Raw genomic sequence first — 16,592 nt, 5'->3', positions numbered from 1 at the left:
CCATCCAACCAAACATCCTTCCATCCAACAACCACCCATCCAAATATTTAACCATCATCCATCCAACCAACCATCCATCCAACCATCCATCCATCCATCCATCCATCCATCCAACATCCACCCATCCAACCAAACATCCATCCATCCAACAACCACCCATCCATCCAACCAAACATCCATCCATCCAACCAACAATCACCCATCCAATCCAACCAAACATCCTTCCATCCAACAACCACCCATCCATCCAACCAAACATCCATCCATCCAACAACCACCCATCCATCCAACCAAACATCCTTCCATCCAACAACCACCCATCCATCCATCCAACCAAACATCCTTCCATCCAACAACCACCCACCCATCCATCCAACCAAAAATCCATCCATCCAACAACCACCCTTCCAACTATTTAACCAACATCCATCCATCCATCCATCCAACAACCACCCATCCAACTAGTCATCTATCCATCCATCCATCAATGACTTGAGGAATCATCTGTGTCTGTAGGGATCTGAATAATAGAGTGGCCACTTTGGGTTCTCCAAAGAACCTTTGAATGAACAGTTCTTACAAGAACCATTTCCCTTAAACATTTCTTAAAAATCAAGGTTCTTCATTGGCATTGATTGTTCTAGGGAGAACAACAACCATGGCAACTCTACAGCAACTTCCTAACCATCTATCTATCCATTCATCCATTCATCTAACCATTATCCATCCATTCAACCACCTAACAATCTAACCTTCCATCCATCCACTAATTCCTTTGACCAACTACCTAATCATCCATCCATCCATCCATCCAACCAACCATCCATCCATCCATCCAACCAAACATCCACAAATCCAACATCCACCCATCCATCCAACCAAACATCCATCCATCCGACAACCACCCATCCAAATATTTAACCATCATCCATCCATCCATCCAACCAACCATCCATCCATTCAACCATCATCCATCCATCCAACAACCACCCATCCATCCAACCAAACATCCATCCATCCAACATCCACCCATCCATCCAACCAAACATCCATCCATCCGACAACCACCAATCCAAATATTTAACCATCATCCATCCAACCAACCATCCATCCATCCATCCAACATCCACCCATCCATCCAACCAAACATCCATCCATCCAACAACCACCCATCCATCCAACCAAACATCCATCCATCCAACAACCATCCATCCATCCAACCAAACATCCATCCATCCAACATCCACCCATCAATCCAACCAAACATCCATCCATCCGACAACCACCCATCCAAATATTTAACATCATCCATTCAACCAACCATCCATCCAACATCCACCCATCCATCCAACCAAACATCCATCCATCCGACAACCACCCATCCAAATATTTAACCATCATCCATCCATCCAACCAACCATCCATCCATCCAACCATCATCGATCCATCCAACAACCACCCATCCATCCAACCAAACATCCATCCAACCAACATCCACCCATCCATCCAACCAAACATCCATCCATCCGACAACCACCCATCCAAATATTTAACCATCATCCATTCAACCAACCATCCATCCAACATCCACCCATCCATCCAACCAAACATCCATCCATCCGACAACCACCCATCCAAATATTTAACCATCATCCATTCAACCAACCATCCATCCATCCAACCAACAATCACCCATCCATCCAACCAAACATCCTTCCATCCAACAACCACCCATCCATCCAACCAAACATCCATCCATCCAACAACCACCCATCCATCCAACCAAACATCCTTCCATCCAACAACCACCCATCCAAATATTTAACCATCATCCATCCAACCAACCATCCATCCAACCATCCATCCATCCATCCATCCATCCATCCAACATCCACCCATCCAACCAAACATCCATCCATCCAACAACCACCCATCCATCCAACCAAACATCCATCCATCCAACCAACAATCACCCATCCATCCAACCAAACATCCTTCCATCCAACAACCACCCATCCATCCAACCAAACATCCATCCATCCAACAACCACCCATCCATCCAACCAAACATCCTTCCATCCAACAACCACCCATCCATCCATCCAACCAAACATCCTTCCATCCAACAACCACCCACCCATCCATCCAACCAAAAATCCATCCATCCAACAACCACCCTTCCAACTATTTAACCAACATCCATCCATCCATCCATCCATCCAACAACCACCCATCCAACTAGTCATCTATCCATCCATCCATCAATGACTTGAGGAATCATCTGTGTCTGTAGGGATCTGAATAATAAGAATGAGAAACAGTTATTAATATTGATGCTTGGTATATCAAGAACTGCCCAGACAAGTACAAGAGGATTGAGTATGTCCTCCGAGCTCCACATGAAGAAGCATGTTAATGTTAAATCTCAGCTGGCCCAAACTCAGATCAGGGTGAGGTGAGATAAAAAACAAGACGAGAGGAGAAGATCTGATCAGAGGGAAGGAGAAACAAGAACACGATGAATAAAAGTAGAGATAGACAAGATCTGGATTCCATTGGTTTTTGGCTCTGAATCGCACTGAACCAGAGAAGAAAAATCAATTGCTGATACCTGCACTGACCAAACATATTGATGCCTGACGAGATTAGCAGGGATCAAGCTAACCGTGTGTGTGTGTGTGTGTGTGTGTGTGTGTGTGTGTGTGTGCTACCGGCTCTACACATTCAATCATCGCCTCGTCCTGAAGGCCAGCAGAAGAACAGCAGCCCAGCACACAGATAATCATTTACCATGTTTAAAACAAACGCTGCTAATTAAGCGCCTGTCCTCTCTTTAGTTGAACTCAAAGCTAACTGAATGCACTGCAAAGGACAGTCGTTTTGGAGTGAGTCAGACCACCTCTTGTTCAAATTACAGCATGCCAGTAATAAACAACAAAAACGCTTCTGTTTCTCCTCATCTGCACTTTTCACTCCTGTCGTCGGTGGAGAGTGTGTCGGGGAAGATATTTTAAAACTGCAGTTTGTCAAGCTACTCATTATCTGGAGCATTGCTGTAGCCAGGGTCTGGGTGGGAATTGTGCTATAATAACCCCACATACACTAAACACTTTAAAAGAGACTGATATTTAGATGCTCGTGAAAGAGGTTTTCTCTGTTTTGGAGGAATGAGCATTGTTAAATAATATCACATTGCACCATTACTTTAGGTTAGGGATGTATCATTTTATCAGTTGTTTATTATTCATTCAACGATACATAGTCCTATTATAGTTTTCATTAATAACCATTACTATATAGATGATAACTTTGTCTAATGCCCTTATGAATGTTGTTAGCATGACTAAAATATGAAACAGCATAGACATAACATACTTGTTCTACAGATCTCTGCATTAGTGTTATATGCTACTGTTTTGATATGCCTTGATAATGTTTCTGATCAGATACAATAGATTTATTTTGTGGTATTCTGTCAGCAATAACATGTCTGTGGGCTCTTTTGATTGCTATCAGTTTAAGTTCTGGCAGTGTTGCCAGATATTGCTGTGAAAATAAATAAAAACAAAAATATTAAATAAAAAAAATAAACTGAAATGACTTCAAAAACGGTCTAAACTTAATTATACATGCATATACAATCAAATGAAGAGCTTTTAATAGCAGATTAGTCATTTAGAGAACAAATGTTATTTTTGAACATTACATTTGACTGAGGTCTGAACTTCGGTGACCTCACAGCTGGCTATAGACATGATCTGAAGTAAACCTCAATTGACGTTTGCAACCCATTTAACTTCGATAATGAGATGTGTGACTTGACTTTATCCATCTGGAATCGACTGGTTGGTGAAAAACATGTTTCTGAATCTTTCTATAATCTTCCCACTAGATAACAGAGTCATTTACAGCTGTTTATCATTCATGCTACTACAATAATTAATCACTGCAAATAAAGAAATAAAGAACAACATTTAATGGACCTTTAGCCTCCACGTTTATTTTTCCAGATTTGTTTATGGTTCTGAAACCATGTAATTTAATTTGAGTCGATATGGACAAAATGTCATTAATGTAACTTAAACTTTAACAAACTAAAGCTTAATTAAACTTCCAAACATTTTAACCAAACCTTAACCAAGATTTGAACATTTGAAATCAAATTAAGTGTTATTAATATTAAAAGTATATGAAATAAAATTCTATAACGTTCAAGAGATGATGGCTTAAAACGTTTTTTTGCCATGACAAACTCACTCTGGCTTCATTCTCGTGAAATGCCCACTTTCTACCATCAAATCAATTCCTAATGAACCTAATCCTACATCCGTATCAGAAATACACAAAACATTTTCATATGCATTTGATGCTGACTTTAACCACTGAACCCAGAGCTCCTAACACACATTCCCCTCCAAACTAACAAGCCATCGCCTGAAGACAGAAGCCCTCTGTGTGAGAATCACTCCAGACACTCGGCCGACAGGTGCATCACCCTGAGACCCTGGATACAGTGTACAGACTTCACTCTCACAGGCCGTCTGAAGCGTTTTGTCAATGCTGCTCTCGTTCCTCTCGCTCGAGGCTGCTGGACTGAATCTGAGAAACAGCTGCGGAGCCTAGCCTGAGTCAGCCCTGATCCACACAAATAAAACACCAAGCCAGCACATGCAAGCTTATCAGATACATATATAGAAATAAAAAACAAATGACATGAGCAAGAACGATTTCTCATTTCCTCTCGGAGACCCCAGGAGTTCATCCTGTGACTCCCGTCAAGGAGGTGGAGCGGCACACGCGATCAATAAACAGAATCCCTGTGGACATCTGTTTGGGACAGGTGCGCTGATTAAGAGGGGCACGTCGATGGGCATCTCCAATACAACACCAGAGGAGACGGCATCACGGGGCCACGGGACAGATGGTGGCGGGCGGGTCAGAATAAACCGATAAGCCACCTGAGGCTGAGCATTACATGCAGTTCATGCAGAAATTACATTTGCTGAAAATGCACTCGACCTCAGGCCACTGAGCATGTAGATGAGTTTGTTTCTTTATCAGAACAGATTTGGAGGAATGCAGCATTACTTTTACATCACTTGCTCACCAGTGGATCCTTTCCAGTGAATGGGTGCCGTCAGAATGAGAGTCCAAACTGCTGATAAAAACATCACAGTAATCCACACAACTCCAGTCCATCAGATAGATTAGATCAAATTAGATTAGATTAAAACTGTTGCTTCAAGTCCATAATCCATAATATTGCTTCTTCCAGTGAAAAAAGGAGAGAAATAAGAACCGTTTACAAGTTAAAACTGTCTACAATAGCTTTACACAAATGATTTTGATGTGAGAGGAATCCATTATGAACTGATGGATGGATTTGTTCCTTAAAAACACACATCTTTTCACTTCACAAGACCTTAACTGATGGACTGGAGTGATGTGGATTACCGTGATGTTTTTTTTATCAGCTGTTTGGACTCCCATTCTGACGGCACCCATTCACTGCAGAGCATTCACTGGTGAACAAGTGCTACATTTCTCCAAATCTGCTCTGATGAAGAAACAAACTCATCTTGGATGGTCTGAGGGTGAGCACTTATAAAGCAAATTTTCATTTTTAGGTGAACTACTCCTTTAACTGTGTGATGTGGTTTACAGCATTTATAAAGATAGAAAGACAAAAATGTTCAAAAAAAAAAAAAAAATGAAATTCGGAAACAATAAATCACAATGAGCAATGATAATTCTCAGAAAAGAGCTGAAAGTCTAGCTCATGGTTTACCTGCAGGTTGTTTGCGGTGTTGTATAGGATTGAAGCAACTCGGTGCATTAACACAGAGCTCAGGTGGAGACGGCACCAGCTGAATTTGAGTCTTCTGGCTGTTCTCGTCTTGTCTTCCTATCGGTTGATCTCAAGATACCTGTTAATCAAAAAGACAAAAACAAAGAAAAAATATATTAAAGCTATAAGCTACGCACAGGCCACCGATGTAGGCCGTTTTGTTCAAACATGACTCAAACATGATTTTAGTGAATCAAATACATTCAGTGCATCCAGTGTAATCCAGCCGATTCCTGAACAAATGACTCTTAGAAGCCAGTTCTTTACAGTGAATCTAAAGACATACAGCACAAAAAGGATCGACCAAATGATTCCTGAACAAACAACTCTTATTAACCAATTCTTGTTCGCTAAATCAAAACAAATATTGTTCAGCACAACCAATGCAGACCAAATGAATCTAAAACAATTGACTCTTATGAACCAGTTCTTTGCAGTGACTGAAACACATACAGTGTAACCAGTGTAGACCGAGTGATTGCCAAAAAAATCACAAAGAAACATGACTCTTATCAGTCATTTGTTTTAAGTGAATCAAACACTTACTGTACGTCTTACAACGGACTCTTTTGTACTGAAGACTTTGAGACTCAAATCACTGTGTACCTCATGACTGTTAATGTAGTTGATGGGAAATTATTCTACCATTTTGCAATTAAATCACACTTCGTTTCCAAAATATTCCTTCCTCAAAATACTACAAGACTCATTAATAGAACCTGAATGGATGTTCATGCACCATGATTGAAAGGCAGAGTCTGTTTCTGATTGGCTGACACTTCTGGCCACTCCCCAAATTATTATTATATATATATTTTTTATCATCTGCTCACAGCATCTTGATGTGTCACAGAGACGGATCTGATGTCTCCACACACCTATTTCAGCAATGTCTATCAAGTAGTGGAGAAGCTTTATCTGTGACATTAAAGCAATTCCTTAAAACATTTTTAATAGGGCAAAAGCATTATAAAGCATTTGTTTGAAGACATTAAAATAATTAGCAAAAATCATATCTCCTCTCTTGAAGTGTCAATCATACAATTCTTCCATTTTTTTTCTGCACATGCCCATAAGAAACATCACAATATACTGTATAGTAGTGTTGATATATACGGTGGTGCGTTGCTACTACATAAAGTCAATTTTTGCATAATAATAATGTTATGTCATTAAAATTATGCTGTTGTTAAAATAAAAATGTTCTTGCTAAAAATACATTTTCTCATAATATTTTGTCATTAAAACAACATCATTTCTTGTAACAACGAGATGACATTTAAATGAAATAATTTCTTGTAATACTGAGACATGGTGTTAAAATATATTGAGATATTATTTAGTTAAAATATAATTTCTATATTTTCGTAATAACTAAATTCATTTTCTTTTTAAAACAACATATTTTCTTATAATAATGATATGCTATTCCATTAAAACAAAATATTTTCTCATAATCACATTTAAATGACATTTTCTCAGATTAACAAGATATTATGTTAATAAACATAATAAACATATTTGTTATAAACAAAATATTTTCTCGCAATAACAAGGTACATTTCATTTAAATGACATCTCGTTATTACGACATGGTTGAGTATAAAAGATAATATGTGTGTGGCAGCAATGCACCACTTTAATTTTAATATCACAGAGATACTTTTATTTTTATTTTCCCAGTTTGTAATTTTGTGCGTTTAAATTATTTTAAATTAACAATTCTATATATTTTTTTTAATTATTTTTAAAATTTTTATTTCAGTTTTAGTTATTTTACTACACATGTATGAAAATGAGAAATTTTGCATTGGTGCCTTTTATTTTCACATTTTATTTTTAATTCAGTTTTTCAATTTTAAGCAACATTTTTTTTCAAGTTTGTTAAATATAATAATCATACTGTATATAAACTACAAGTAGACCAGAGTCTGAGCAAAAGGCTCCATCTGAGCTCTTTCACAGCCCTCACAGAAGGAACAGGAAGTTGGTACACGTTCGATCTGGTGATGGGCCGAGCTCCAGCTACCAACGGTGCGAGGAAAGTGCTCCCATGGCAACAGGATGAGATTGGTTTGCTTAGCCGCGGTCCGGTCCGCTCGCGTCCTAATGTAAAGAGACAACATGCTGGAATTAATCAGTGTGTCAGAGAGGAGGGAAAAGTCAGGAGAATTTCATTTGAAGACAAAAGAAATGAAAGCCATTTCTTTTTTCTCTCCTTCGACACCCGTATCCCCGAATCTCCAGGGCTCAGAGGACAAAGAGTTACACCAGACGGAAACACACACACATTTCTCAGCGATTTTATACCAGAGACGGAGTGAATGTGGGTGACAGAGAGTGACAGAAGACAGCAAAAGAAACAAAAACTCAAGGCATCTTCTCACAAGATGTTTCCTTTCAGCTCCTCTGGAAAGACGCATGTCAGACTCCGTCAAAAAATCCATCACACTTTAAAACTTTCAAGTTTTCATGTCACAAAACGGCAGCTGCTACATGAATATGCTTTCTGAAGGTCACGAGTAAATATTAACTTTAACTTTAACTTCACTGTCCCCAAGGGGGGAATTATTTTCTACAGCACTGCACTTGTTTGACACACACAACATGACATACTGTATAATACAAAAAAAAAATTACTGTTATATTAAAAAACCATAATCATATTCAAACTCAAACTTGCAGGTTAAATCTCAAAAACAGGCAATTCACACATACCTTGAAGTATTTATTATTGCATAAAACTGATTATATTTCAAGCCCGACCTATAATATCATACGTATAGTAGCAAATTTGAATAATTTTCTATGATGCTATCTTAGCAAAGTCATTCAGATAATCCGTACTGATACAGACGTGTGCATTTTATTTTGAATCCATACATTTTAATGTGGTAGACGCGATGCAAGATTTAACATTTGGTTGAAGTTAATTTAATATTGTATTTCTGTTTAATCATTGACAGACCCCTGTGATACCGTTGCGGACCCCCTGCCGAAAACTCCTGCGGTACACCAATATTAGTACATACTGCCACAGCATAATGCATTTGATATCTCAGACCCCCGTGTTGTGTTTGTATGTAAACATAAGCATCTATCTAAATTCCCCTGTTGGAAAAACAGCATAGGTATGTTCTGAAGCATGGCAGCTGGTTTGAGCTGGTTTAAGCTGGTCCTAAGTTGGTCATGAGGAAAACTGGGAAACTGGATCTTGTTAGTGAATCAAATGCATACAGCACAAACTGTTCAGACCAAAGAATTTCCCAAAAATGGCTTTTCTGAACCAATTTTGTTAATGAATCAAACAGATAAAGCAAAAGAGCAAACGACTCACAAACTGGTTCTTGTTAATGAATCAAACATATACAGTGCAAACCAAATGATTCCCAGACAAACAAATCCTTTGACCCAATATTTGTTAGTGAACCAAACACATTCAGTACATCACACATAGTGCAGACTAAATAGTTCCCAAAAAAAAATGACTCTTTTTTTATGAATTTACATTAGCAAATCAAACATATACAGCAGAAACAGTGCAAACCAAATGATTTCTGAACAAATGTCTCTTTTGAACAGATTCTTGTTAGCGAATTAAGCACGTACAATATAGCACAAACAATGTAAACCAAATGTTTCCCAAACAAATGACTCTTTTGAACCGGTTCTAATTAGTCAACCAAACACATAGAATATAAACAGTGCACACTGAATCATTCACAAACAAATGACTCTTTTGAACCGGTTCTAATTAGTCAACCAAACACATAGAATATAAACAGTGCAGAGTGAATCATTCTCAAACTAATGACTCTTTTGAATCAATTTTTGTTAGCAAATCAAATATACAGTATAGAGCACCAACAGTGCAGACAAGACTCTTTCAAACTAATTCTTGTTAGTGAATTGAACACATACAGTACTGCACACATAGTGCAGACTAAATAATTCCCAAACAAATGGCTCTTTCTTGCTAGTGAACCAAATCGAAAGCAGAAACAGTGCATACAATACGATTCCAAGAAATGATTCTTATGAACCAGCTCTTCTTAGTGAATCAAAAACATATAGCACAACCACTATCGTTACAGACATTCAGTTTCAGTTGAAACGAGTACATATCTTGCACCTTACTGTGTTTTGTTCTCAACTCTCACGAGATGTAGATCAGTTTGCTGATTGTTCTTGTAGTGGATGGGAAATTATCCCATTATTTCACAAAGTAATCACACATTTTGTTTACAAATATTTCTACATCAAAAGCACTTCAAAAATCATTAACAGACCCATTTAGGAAATGGAATCTGAATCCCAAAGGAAAGCACTGGAAACCTTTAGCGCACTAGTACTATGACTCGAGATGTGCTAACCTCGCGCATACCATTCGAGGTCTAGTTTATGTATTGGGCTTCAGCTGTAGTGTTTAGCTGAGGTGGAGCAGCGTGTTAGTGTCCATGCGAGTAAAGCCAGAGGTCTGATGCTGTCAGCAAGACTGACGTTTGCTCAATTTACTCTGAAACTGCCAACATAAAGTTAGTTTTGGTCTCAGAAGGGAACATAACAAGACATATAAATCCAGATTCTGGCCTGTTTCTCGTTTGTTTGGTTTTACCTGAGGAAACGCTGGCCAGCGATGCTGAGGTGATGTGAGATTCAACACCGGCTTCAAACACTAAAATGATTGTGAGGTGAATGGCTGAGCAGAGACACATGGTGCTAAAGTCTGTGCCATCACATACAGAAACCCTATACTCTATTCTGATCTATACAGCACAATAGAAAATAACACTCTGAAAACACTTCAGATGAAGCAGGCTTCACAGTATCTAAAATTAACTTTGCAACACCGGCCACTGGCAGGTGAATTTACAATTTACAATCAATAATAATTTTTTTTTATTTAATATATAATATCTACTATGGAGAGTACATATTCTCAGTTCACCTTACCTTAATGGGTGTTTCTGGCAAGTAGTGTTGTCACGATACTGGAATTTCGAACTTCGATACGATACCTTGAAAAATATCGATATTCGATATCACAGAGAAAAAACTGCCACAATATTACGTCAAGCATTATAATATGATATCTGGATAATCAAGTATTATTTAATGATAGAACTTTAGTAATTATAATTAAAACTTGGTAACCGTGTATGAATGCATAGACATTTTATATATATTAGTAATTAATATTAGGAATAAAAATAAAATAGAACATTTTATTATTTATTTATTTATTCATATATTTCATTAAGTATTTATTCAATAACAAAAAAATATTAAACAAATATAATTTATTTATGTATTTATATATTCATTTATTTTATAAACAAATGCTTACTCAATAACAGTTATAAAAAATAAATAATTAAATAAATAAATACATACATATTAAACAGTAAAAACAAATTGAATAACCTTAATAAATAAACAAACAAATAAATAAATGAGTTCTGGAGAAAATTACATCCTGGAAAATTTTTATAGAGTACATTTTCTACAAAAGCAAAAGTTGTTAATGTTGCAGTTCTTAATAAAGTTGTTTTGACTGATGGATTAGATTACTAATTCATATTTCTATGCTGGATTTTCATCATAAGCATTTTTTTAAATAACATCGTTTTAACTACAAACGTTGTCATCTACTGGCCACGTTTTTTTTTTTTTTTTTTTTCATTTTCGCAAATCCATTTGAATTTTGACCACTAGAAAAAAACTATTTAGGAAAGTCATTGTCATGTAAACATACCCTTAATTTGAAAGTCTGAATCTGGAATGCAAGCTAAAACTAAATGTAAGAAGAAGAAAAAAAAAAGTAAAATACTCCTAAATAAGGTTAACAGACTTATTGAAAGTTTCTCAAATAACGTTACATCGCAAAGAGCTTCAAAAACCTTTGCCCAGCGCTGGCTAATTGAACCTCAAATCTAAACACCACATGCTATATGTGTATATTTATGGAATAAATGTTCAGCCGTATGTCAGGACAGAAATCCAGCAGATGGTTCATGTTCTTTCACAGTTATACAAGCAGCAGAAAAACTCACTCGCTGCTCGGAAAGTTTGTGTGGGAATGAGTGTAGAAACAAACAAATTCCCAGCGCAATGAAACTAACTCCCAGCACAATGTTTGGCGAGAGTTTCTGTTTCATTCCAGCCCATCGGTCAGGATATCTCCAGCACACAAAAACACTGGACCCCCTGCGGCCTCCAGCGAGACAGAATCTCTCATCGTTTCCACATGGGACTCATCACGTTCCCCAGATGCGACAGTCTGGTGGCTTCTCTTACTCCGCTACTGAGCATAAACAGTCAAATATTTTCTGCTACAAAGCAGGCGGAAGTCCAAAGGCAGTCAAAACACTACAGCAGCTTCTTCCTGCCAACAAATGTCTGGCTATAACTGGAAACAGACTCGCGCAGAGGCTCCGTCAGCTGATGTGGGTCTCGCCCGAGGACAAGAGTTCACTGAGAGTGCAGCAGAGAGAGAGAGATGTGAATAATTAGCTGTGTTTGCTACGGCTTATGCTGTGGGTTAATGATCACAACACACTCCTAACTCGAAGTGTGCTTGATTCTCCATACACAACTTCAGAGCCAGTCATTAATGTATGAACTGCTATGCAAATAAATACAGTTCATTAAAAATGAACAAGCAAACAACTATTATTATTATTAATGTTGTTGTTGTTGTCTTTGATGAGGATAATAAGAACAATAGTTAATTTAGTATGTGTTATGGCTATTTATTATTTGAATGTTTATTTAAAATAAAATAATATAATTAGGTAATTTGGGGATATTTGTTAGAATTTATTTTATTAAAATTTTAATTAACAGATAAACATATACATATATCATTGTAATAATAATAATTATTATTATAATAATATTGTTTACTTTTGGATATTAATTATTATGTATAGTTTATTAATTTTGTTACCATTACTATATCAGATAAATATATACATCGTTTTTTTATTATTATTATTAATAATTATTATTATTTATTTGTTTATTTTGTAACCATTACTATATCAGATAAATATATACATAGTGTTGTTAAATTATTATTATTAATAATTATTATTTATTTGTTTATTTTGTTACCATTACTATATCAGATAAATATATACATAGTGTTGTTAAATTATTATTATTAATAATTATTATTATTTATTTGTTTATTTTGTTACCATTACTATATCAGATAAATATATACATAGTGTTGTTAAATTATTATTATTAATAATTATTATTATTTATTTGTTTATTTTATTTCCATTACTATATCAGATAAATATATACATAGTGTTGTTAAATTATTATTATTAATAATTATTATTTATTTGTTTATTTGTTACCATTACTATATCAGATAAATTTATACATAGTGTTGTTAAATTATTATTATTTATTTGTTTATTTTGTTACTATTACTATTATTATTAAAAACAATCAAATATATAAATAAATGTGAAGTTATTCACTTAACAAAATATTTCTAAAATAAAAATATAAAGAATAAAAACAATATTATTTTGTATGCATTCCTTATACTTCTATAAACATAAAAAGAACTAAAGTAAATATTGCTAAATTATCTATTATTAATTAACATAAAGAATATATCATTAAAATTAAAGATTTTTTACATTTATTCCATCTATTTCTATAAATATTAATATGTAAAAAAAGCAAATAAAATCATTCAACATCATTTAATTTGAATAATAAATATACAAATTAAATATACATGTATTTTTTTATTATTCCTTAAATTTTGAGTTCAGAAGAAAGCTAGATCTGAAGGTAAATTTGTTAGTTTTAGTAGCAGTTTATCTGCAGCTATTATGTAAATAAAGAAATAAATAATTCCACAGATGACTTCAGAGCCAAACATTAACATACAAAGAACTACATAAACAGCATTTTGTGAAGGGAAACTGCAACAAAAACACGCCAAATTTAGTTAAATTTGAATTAAAATGCATAATTATGTGCATCTAATTCAGGCACACGAGTGAGAAGTGTGTGTGTGTGTGTGTTGAATCTGATCCATACGTAATGCTCTGGACGCTTTGGGCACAGACTGAACGCCTGAGCTCTTTCCCTTCCGCCGCGCCTGACCTTGCCATCGCTCCCCAGAGACGAGCAATGGACATCAGCGCTCTGCCAAACGGGCGTGGCCTTCATTACCCAGCAGCCCTTTTGCATCTAAACAAACGGTAAAGAGCAGAGCGAGAGAGATGCAACAGATGCCCGCTTCACCAACATCCTAAACGCAAATGAATAAACAAACAGACCGAATGCTGGGGCTGTGAGTGAGCGGGCAGAGAGAAATCAGCGCTTGGCGGCACTCCACAGATCCGCCAGCTGGCACTGATCCCCTCCACAACCCTGGCAGACACCGCCCCCTTCTCAAGAGACCGCGGCCCAAACAGAGAGAGACAGGAAGTAGATAACATGTCTGTGTCTCTCAGCTCCAAGTCTAATTAACACTCAAGCGCATACATGTGTCTGTGTGTGTGTGTGTGTGTGTGTAGGAGGTGACTGTCGGAGAGATGGGCGGATGAGCAAAGCCTCGTCTGGAGGTGAGTCAGTCTGGCGGGTGATAAAGATGGATGAGAGGACGGCCGGAGCCAAGAGAAAGCGGCCAATCGGGTCGCGGGCGCACATGGCCACTTCTATTTCTCACACACGCTCATTTACTGTTGCACTTTCGGGTTGACTTATCAAATATTTGTCTTCCCGTTTCATTTATTCGCCCTGCTAATTATTAATGAACTGCAGATCGCGCTAATTGCTTCATCACTTAAAGAAAATGATGATCTCTCAACGCCGGAGTAATGAGGATCATCGTTTCTGCAAATTTATCGTGAAATATGAGCTAGCTACAAATTGAATGCCGTGCAAAATAATTTAGAAAACATTAACACGGCCTTCTAGCTATCAAAAGTGATTCACCTAAAACATGTAAATACATGAAAATATAAATCATTTTTGGAGACAATTATACAAGATATGGTCAAAACAGGGCTTCAATAAACCGCTTCAAATATTATCCAGAAACTATCCAAAGTGGCTCAAAACTAAAAGAGTTAATATGAAAATATGAAAACTGACAAGATTTTCTGGAAATGTATCATATAAACCAGTGTTATTTTAGTATTATTTAGCTTTATTAATATTGAATATAATAAAATACTGAATTAATGTTTATTTGTATATTTTTCATTTTGATTTCAAATAACATTTTTCTAATTTTTTTTTTTTTTTCACAAATAGCTGAAATAAAAATCTGCATATATATATACAACTATAAAAATATATTTACAAATAAAAAATACATTATACATGTATAAACACACACATATACATATAGAAACAAATATTCATAAATCACTTTTTTAATAATAATGAATAGAAAATGTGTCAAAAATACGTAATAGTTCATATAAATTTTGCAAAAAAAGAAAATCACTTTAGAAACTTAAGCAGAAGCCTTAACTTTTTTTTTTTTTTTTTTAAACATGATGTGAAAAGGAGTGAAATGAGTCCACACATGCCATGTGTGCTAAAGGACATTCTGGTCTGGGCATGACGTGACACACAAATCATGCAGATCCCAAGATGCCATTTCTTTCAAAGCTCGTTTTATCTGAAGATTTTAGATAATATTAGTGTCCACAGTGGGTCCTGCCCTCTACATCATTTAGACCCAGGCTGCCTGAAGATCTATGACATCACCATTAGACTGTGAGCCAATTAATTTCATCTCTTCTCCAGCATTCAGATATGAAAGCGCTGCCATCAGGAGAAGGGAGCCACGAATTCTACATCTCGCCACATTCCGGCATCTGCCCCCCAAAAATGCAATTACACGGCTGCAAGCGTGTGTGTGTGTGTGTGTGTGTGTGGGGTGGGGGATGTTGAGCGCATGGTGGCCTGGTTTCTGCCTCTGTTAATGGCTAAGTTGTTTTCTGGCTCTCTCCATCATCCGAGAGGAAAGAGCCCGGCTATACAGCAACTTCAAAGCAACGGTCAACAGTCTCTCCAGTTCTGATTGCTGAACAACACACACACACACACACACATGGACGTCATGCACCGCAACCTAGTTTCTTAGAGCAAATATACACATAAAAATCAACATCCTATATTTTTATCTTCTTCCCCTGAAGTCAACTTATAATGTTATTCGAGGTTTCTTTAACCAAAAACAGTCACAATTGACTTATTTTACTGTTGTTTGCCAAGCTCATATAGGGTTCAAATCTATATGTGTTAATCTTTGCAATATATCTCATGCTGCTCTGTTTGAAACACAAATGACATCTGAAATCATACTGCTTGGTAAAACGAAGTGAACTTTTATTTTTATATGTAGACTGAATGCATTTTTATATGTAGACTGAATTATATGAAGTAGCGTTGTCCAATGCCTTTTTTGTATTTTTTAGGCATTATTTTATGTATTTATTTTCAAGGTGATAGATTTTGTTTTGGTAACCTATTACAAAGAAAAAATAAAAAATTAAAAATGTTTTGTGGGCTTTTCGAATTGAAGTATGTCTACAGTACATCAAAGTCTTATTTCAAGCCTGAAAAAACCTGATTTCCATGACGCATCCAACACAGAGGCTCATCTCTGCTTCATTTCTTCATCTAATCAGGACGCTTGACTGATTCTAATAGGTTTTAAGAGAGAATCTGACGGCACAGCACACAAAGACGA

At 36.2% G+C, this 16,592-nt stretch overlaps 1 pseudogene; it reads right to left on the bottom strand.

Annotated features, from left to right (window-relative positions):
• LOC113083549 (plexin-B2-like) overlaps nt 1-16,592 on the bottom strand; it is a 120,128-nt pseudogene that overhangs the window by 50,491 nt on the left and 53,045 nt on the right.

Source organism: Carassius auratus, unplaced genomic scaffold (assembly GCF_003368295.1).
Source record: "Carassius auratus strain Wakin unplaced genomic scaffold, ASM336829v1 scaf_tig00038805, whole genome shotgun sequence".
NCBI lineage: Eukaryota > Metazoa > Chordata > Actinopteri > Cypriniformes > Cyprinidae > Carassius > Carassius auratus.
Note: the sequence above shows the minus strand (reverse complement) of the source record. Positions and strands in the feature narration are given on the sequence as shown.